The sequence below is a fragment of the Pelophylax lessonae genome (assembly GCF_965119305.1).
Source record: "Pelophylax lessonae genome assembly, chromosome: 3".
Classification (NCBI taxonomy): Eukaryota; Metazoa; Chordata; class Amphibia; order Anura; family Ranidae; genus Pelophylax; species Pelophylax lessonae.
The window spans coordinates 1,389,367-1,395,436 of record NC_138770.1 but is presented as its reverse complement, the minus strand read 5'-3'; the positions used below and the strand labels follow the sequence as shown (position 1 = coordinate 1,395,436).

Genomic DNA, 6,070 nt, shown 5'->3' with positions numbered 1-6,070 from the left:
CATCAACTGTGGAACTAGCAAAGTCCTCTACTCTATTCAATGCCCATGCAACAAATTCTATGTGGGGAAAACAAAGCGTCAGCTCCGCATAAGAATTAACGAACACATCAAAAGCATTAGACTCAATGAAGACACCCCCCTTGCCATTCATTTTAAAGAACTACATAATAGTGACCCTAAAGGCCTAAAAGTTAAAGGCTTTTTTTCCCTTGATCTTTCACCCAGACGAGGTGACTATGACAGGATTCTCCTTCAAAGGGAGAAAGCCTGGATTTTTCGTCTAGGTACTCTTATACCCAAAGGCCTTAACACCGAGTGTAGTCTGAAAATATTCTTGAATCAATAACAACAATTTTGGAATAGTTATACTTGGACATATACACTAACCCTGCTATGTTTTCTTATATAATAGATCACCAATGTAACACATACTGCTATATACTATATGGGTTGTATATGTCCATTGTATACTCCATGTATGGTAGTGTGGATATGATGTAAGAGTATTAAGGCCTTGTAAAATATCCCTGGATTATGGTCTAGGGAATAAATGTGATAAGAACTGCCTCCCTACATCACACTTGATACTTCTTTTCTGGAGATGATTGCAATCCCCGATCTTTAAATGCTTCTCCTTATCTTTTCGTAAGAATGATAACTGGATTCCTCTGCTCCCTCCATCCATAGATAAACTCCTAATCACCTGGTATTCTGTTTATCTACAACCATATATGATAGTATTGATTACGTTGTTATATATTTTGCTTGTAACAATCTATGTGCTTCTTTTTAGTGTTGATCCCTCCCGAGTCCACTAGGGGTCACTGTTTAGGTGATAATACGTCAGCAGGGAGCCTGACTGTCTTTACCCAATGATCGCTGAGCTCCTAGTATTAAAGGACTGACGTAATGGACGCTAATTACGTCCTGAAGAAGCGTGCTGCGTCACGCGAAATGCGTCGACGTCACACGCCACTACGCCTGCGGACTCCACCCTCCACCCTATCTGAAACATTGACCGCGTACACAGATCGGATGCTCGGTGCCCAAGCCCTGTTTGGTAGACGGAAAAGCTCCCACGCTCTCTGGCGGACACTAAGGCTTGCCCCCTCAACAGACTCACCACGGCCGGACATGCAACTGGACTAACTCCTCCATATTGACGGACGGTACTAAGCAGACATCACACGGATCCATACTATCCATACGGTCAGTAACCGGCTCTGTCCCTGTTACTAAATGTTTGCAAACATGCCTGTCCTGGTGAAATTTATAGAGATGGAAGGCTAACTGAACGGTCGGAGACATACCACGTGTGTCTATCAGTGAGCATAATCTTGTACCCCGGACTGCAATATCTACAGACCAGAGGACATTTAGCTGCAGAGCGCTCTGACTGCTCAGACACATATACTGGTTGAATATCAGATCGGGTATGCAAATCACTGTTTAAGCCATCTGTTTGTTTGCCTGCTTCGCTTGCCTGTCTGTCTGCTTTAGTCATATGTCCGTGCCGCTTTACATGGTGTCTACTGCTGTGTTCTGTGTTTAAAGATTCATCTGGAAAGTGCAGCCATCCAATACATGTCCATTTACCAGAGGAAGTTTGTGGTAGAGCCATCAATTGCCCTTGTATACCATATGGGCGTGAGGACCCTGCACCTAACGGTCATATACGGAGACTTTTGATAACCACCAACCAAAACTTTTACATCAAAAATTTGCTCAAATATCCCCAACTGGATGTTTCTACTGGAGGTGGCTTTATCCATACATATTATGTTCATACTCCAAGAGTACTACAATTAACTTTATTTTTATCATGAATATTTTTTGATTTTCAAGTGAATGTTGGTTTTTTCAATGTGTCATTGGGGTGGTGGGTGGAGTCTGTAGCGTAGTGGCGCCATTTTTCATCAGACAGGACCTTTTACAGTGTTTCATCTTTATGTCGATTGGTTATTCTCTCATTACACTCTGTGCAATGTTGATGCTGTTGTTTTAACTTCTATCCAATAATTTTTCATTCAATAAAGCTCTATGTGATTCAATTTACCTCACCCTCGTTGTAGCCATACTTTGCAACTGCTTTTCTTCCACTACTGTTTTTCTTGCAATTTTTGAGTTGCTTGGCACACAGGCTATATGCTGCTGGGTTTGAGGTAATATATTTCATATATATGTATATACATATATCACACCCCCATACCCCATTGTAGGTTTGAGTGGGTTTTCTAAGGTCCAGTATCCCTCCCCCCCATTCCCTTGGAATACAGGCTTGATGAGTAAGTTAAAAATAGAAGGGGATAGCGGGCAACCCTGTCTGGTTCCATTGGTTATGGAAAATATCTGCAATAGCATGTACAGGTGTACACCTTGGCAGAGGGGGTAGAATAGAGGGCCAATATGGTGGATAAAATAGAGCCCTGAAAGCCAAATTTCTGCAAAACACTGTGCATATAGTTCCAATGGATTCGTCAAATGCCTTCTCCGCGTCCAAGGAGAGCAGCAGAGAAGGCACCCGACCGGCCCCAGCCCTGTCAATTATACCAATAGCCCGCCTGGTGGCATCCGAGGTCTTGGACAAAGCCCGATTGGTCTGGCTGAACTAGGTCTGGTTACAGAGACAGGGGCATGGTCTGACCAGGTGATATCGGGGATGTCGGACGTGGTAACAAGTTGGAGCAGGTTTTTATCGACTAAAATCATGTCAATTCGTGAGTATGAGTTGTGATGCCGTGAGATGTATATGACGCCTGCATGGAGGCATCGCCAGGCGTCATATACATCCGCTGCATGGAAGATAGGATGTAGTGCAGGAGGGAGGCGTCTAGGTGTGGAAGATATATCCTACGAAGGGTCAGCTGTTAGATTGAAGTCTCCACATATCAATGTAGAACCTGTTTTAAGTTTGTCCACCATAAGGAACAGTTTTCTCCAAAAAATGCAGGTGGTGTGTGTTAGTGGTATAAGCGTTGACAACCGTGAAGGGGAGATTGTTAAGTTCGCATTGCAGGATCTGGGTCAGATATCAGATTTTTGAGGGAGAAAGCTACTGTGTCTCTGATTGCAATCAATACCCCTTTGCATTTCTGTGGTGCAGAGGCCACAAAAACATGAGGGAAATTCATATGTGACAAGGCTGGTGCAGAAGCGGCTTGGAAATGTGTTTCCTGGACACATAGCAGATCACAGTGAAGTTTAATGGCTTCACACCACATAGGTCCTCTTAGCAGGGTGGTTCAATCCACGGACATTAAACGATGTGACTTGGATGACCATTGTGGGTGTGTAAAAAAGGAGATGAGGTTACCTTAACCAGTGAATGGTAGGGATAACTTGCGAGTGTCCATGGGCCGGTCGAGCCGTCGCTGCAGCTGTCACGTTAGAGATTGCAGATAACATACGCAGTGATAGATGGATCACCTGAAGAAAAATGCTGACCAAAAGAGCAAACAAGAGGGGGAAAACAAACAGTCAATGGAACCTGAGTTCAGGCATTCTGCACAAAGCAATGGGAGGGATAAAGTACGTGGTCATATGCAGCCAGACACAGGGAGATGCTTATTCATTAGGAATTGGAGATGGCGATTGTAACGAGACCCTTGCTCGCTTGCTTCCGCTCTCCCGACACTCCTCTGCTTCTAGTGAGTCAGCTTGCAGATCGCAACGTCTGATGGTTCGGTCAACCAAGGCTCCGGGATCCGAACTACAGCTATGTGCCATTCAGAATCCATTAGAACAAACACCAGGTAGGCTGTATGTAAGTTCAAACAGGAAGACGATTTATTGGAAGTACACAGCACACTTTTATACAGAATTTGGAACATCCTGCCCCCAACAACCGCTTTCCCATTGGTCAATTGCACAGTACATGCCATTCTCCTTCAGGTCCTCCTTAGCCATGCAAATGAGGACTTGAAAATGAGTCAGCAGGGATTGGTCCAAATGGCTTGATTAGAAGGACTGTTATGTGTAATGAGACAGAAGCCCCCAGGGGACAATCAATGTACACAATAGCCAGACACAGAACAATGGTTCCATAACGAGCCCCCAATACACATTACTCTGAGTGTCAATACATCCCTTAGCAGACAACCGGTGGGTTCATTAGCACACCCGACAATAGGTGAATGGAAAGCCACCTCAGACAAAAGCAACATTGTTAGACAGTCAGTCTCCTCACTGAACTTCCTGGAATGACCATATTAGGAGTTGTACTTCCTGGTTAGAGACCTCATGGCAAATGGGAACAAATCTCAATATTTCTACATGGAGACCTTGCTGACAAATATGAAGCAATCCAAACCATCACCCATCTGTCCTTAAATTGGGAAACAGTCCAACAGCCACAATGGGACCCCGAGCAGGTCAAAGTAGACAAACGAGAAACCCCTGGAACGTCGAGATTGCTGATCATACACAATGGATACATCAGCTATTGGACCATATTTTGAAAATACTTCTCTTAGATCTCGCTCCGTTGTGTAAAGACTTACGCCAAACACGCCCAAACAGCAGTTAGGATCAGGATTTCCCGAATTTACTCTACTTCCTATATGCCACCTTCGATTTGACATGGGAGAGCGACTGTGGCTGTGACGTCTGGTGGTCCCGGCCATGGTGGCCTCTGGGGCATAAGAGGAAGTTAAATGGCCCAAATCGTTCCCCAAAAGTACTTCTGCGGGTAACTCACGTAGTAATCCCACTCGCACATATCACTCCCCTGAGCCCCAATCCAAGAGGACTTGGGCGGTGGATAAACGTAGCACCTTGCCCCCTGCTACCCTGACTGCAACAGTCTGGCCGGTCCGGGCTGACTGGGGAATCATGTGAGGCTGGATGAGGGTAATCGTAGCCCCGGAATCGTGGAGTCCCTGGGCCGGCTGCCCATTAACCCATACTGCCTGGCGATGGTGCTGCCGATTATCTCCGGGAGCAGTTTGGACAGGATCCGCTTCGAAAAGTTCACGCACTCTTCCTGAACATCTCGATGGTTGGGCTCATTCTGGAAGCAATGAGCCGCTGGTCTGGATGGATGATTAGTCTCTCGATACCTCGTGGATTGGGTAGGGCAATATCGTTGCAGATGACTGGTTCAGTTACAGGTATAGCACTTAGGTCCGGTAGGAGGGTTGGGTCGGGCTGGGGGTCTAGAGGCAGACCACTGAGGTACTGAAGTCTGCTTAGAGGCTGGTAAACTGGGCCGAGATAGTGGATAGCGCTCGTTTTTGCCTGACCTTCGAGAGTCCAGATATTCATCGGCCAAAGTAGCCGCTTGCTTTACCGTCTGTGGTTGCTTATCTCGCACCCAATCCCGTACTACCGGAGGGGTGTGGTTAAAGAACTGTTCTAATAGTACTAGCTGGGTGATGTCCTCTATGGTATGAGCTTGGCTTCCTGCATGCTGCATAGCTGGTCATTGACTGTGGTGGTTTGGAGTGTCCCGGTAACTGGAGAGCAAATCCCACCGCTGCCAACCAATGTAACAAGACCCTTGCTCGCTTGCTTCCGCTCTCCCGACACTCATCTGCTTCTAGTGAGTCAGCTTGCAGATCGCAACGTCTGATGGTTCGGTCAACCAAGGCTCCAGGATCCGAACTACAGCTATGTGCCGTTCGGAATCCATTAGAACAAACACCAGGCAGGCTGTATGTAAGTTCAAACAAGAAGACGATTTATTGGAAGTACACAGCACACTTTTATACAGAATTTGGAACATCCTGCCCCCAACAACCGCTTTCCCATTGGTCAATTGCACAGTACATGCCGTTCTCCTTCAGGTCCTCCTTAGCCATGCAAATGAGGACTTGAAAATGAGTCAGCAGGGATTGGTCCACAAATGGCTTGATTAGAAGGACTGTTATGTGTAATGAGACAGAAGCCCCCAGGGGACAATCAATGTACACAATAGCCAGACACAGAACAATGGTTCCATAACGAGCCCCCAATACACATTACTCTGAGTGTCAATACATCCCTTAGCAGACAACAGGTGAGTTTATTAGCACACCCGACAATAGGTGAATGGAAAGCCACCTCAGACAAAAGCAACATTGTTAGACAGTCC

The 6,070-nt window shown here is 46.0% G+C and overlaps 3 protein-coding genes across 3 annotated transcripts in view; 1 reads left to right on the top strand and 2 right to left on the bottom strand.

Annotated features, from left to right (window-relative positions):
• The window catches only part of LOC309549119 (uncharacterized protein), a 2,919,967-nt gene that overhangs the window by 2,012,553 nt on the left and 901,344 nt on the right, over window positions 1-6,070 (top strand). The window lies entirely within an intron of this gene.
• Window positions 1-6,070, bottom strand: part of LOC309549117 (uncharacterized protein) — a 4,285,597-nt gene that overhangs the window by 3,488,844 nt on the left and 790,683 nt on the right.
• The window catches only part of LOC309549121 (uncharacterized protein), a 236,492-nt gene that overhangs the window by 115,194 nt on the left and 115,228 nt on the right, over window positions 1-6,070 (bottom strand). The gene's annotated exons all lie outside the window — the stretch shown is intronic.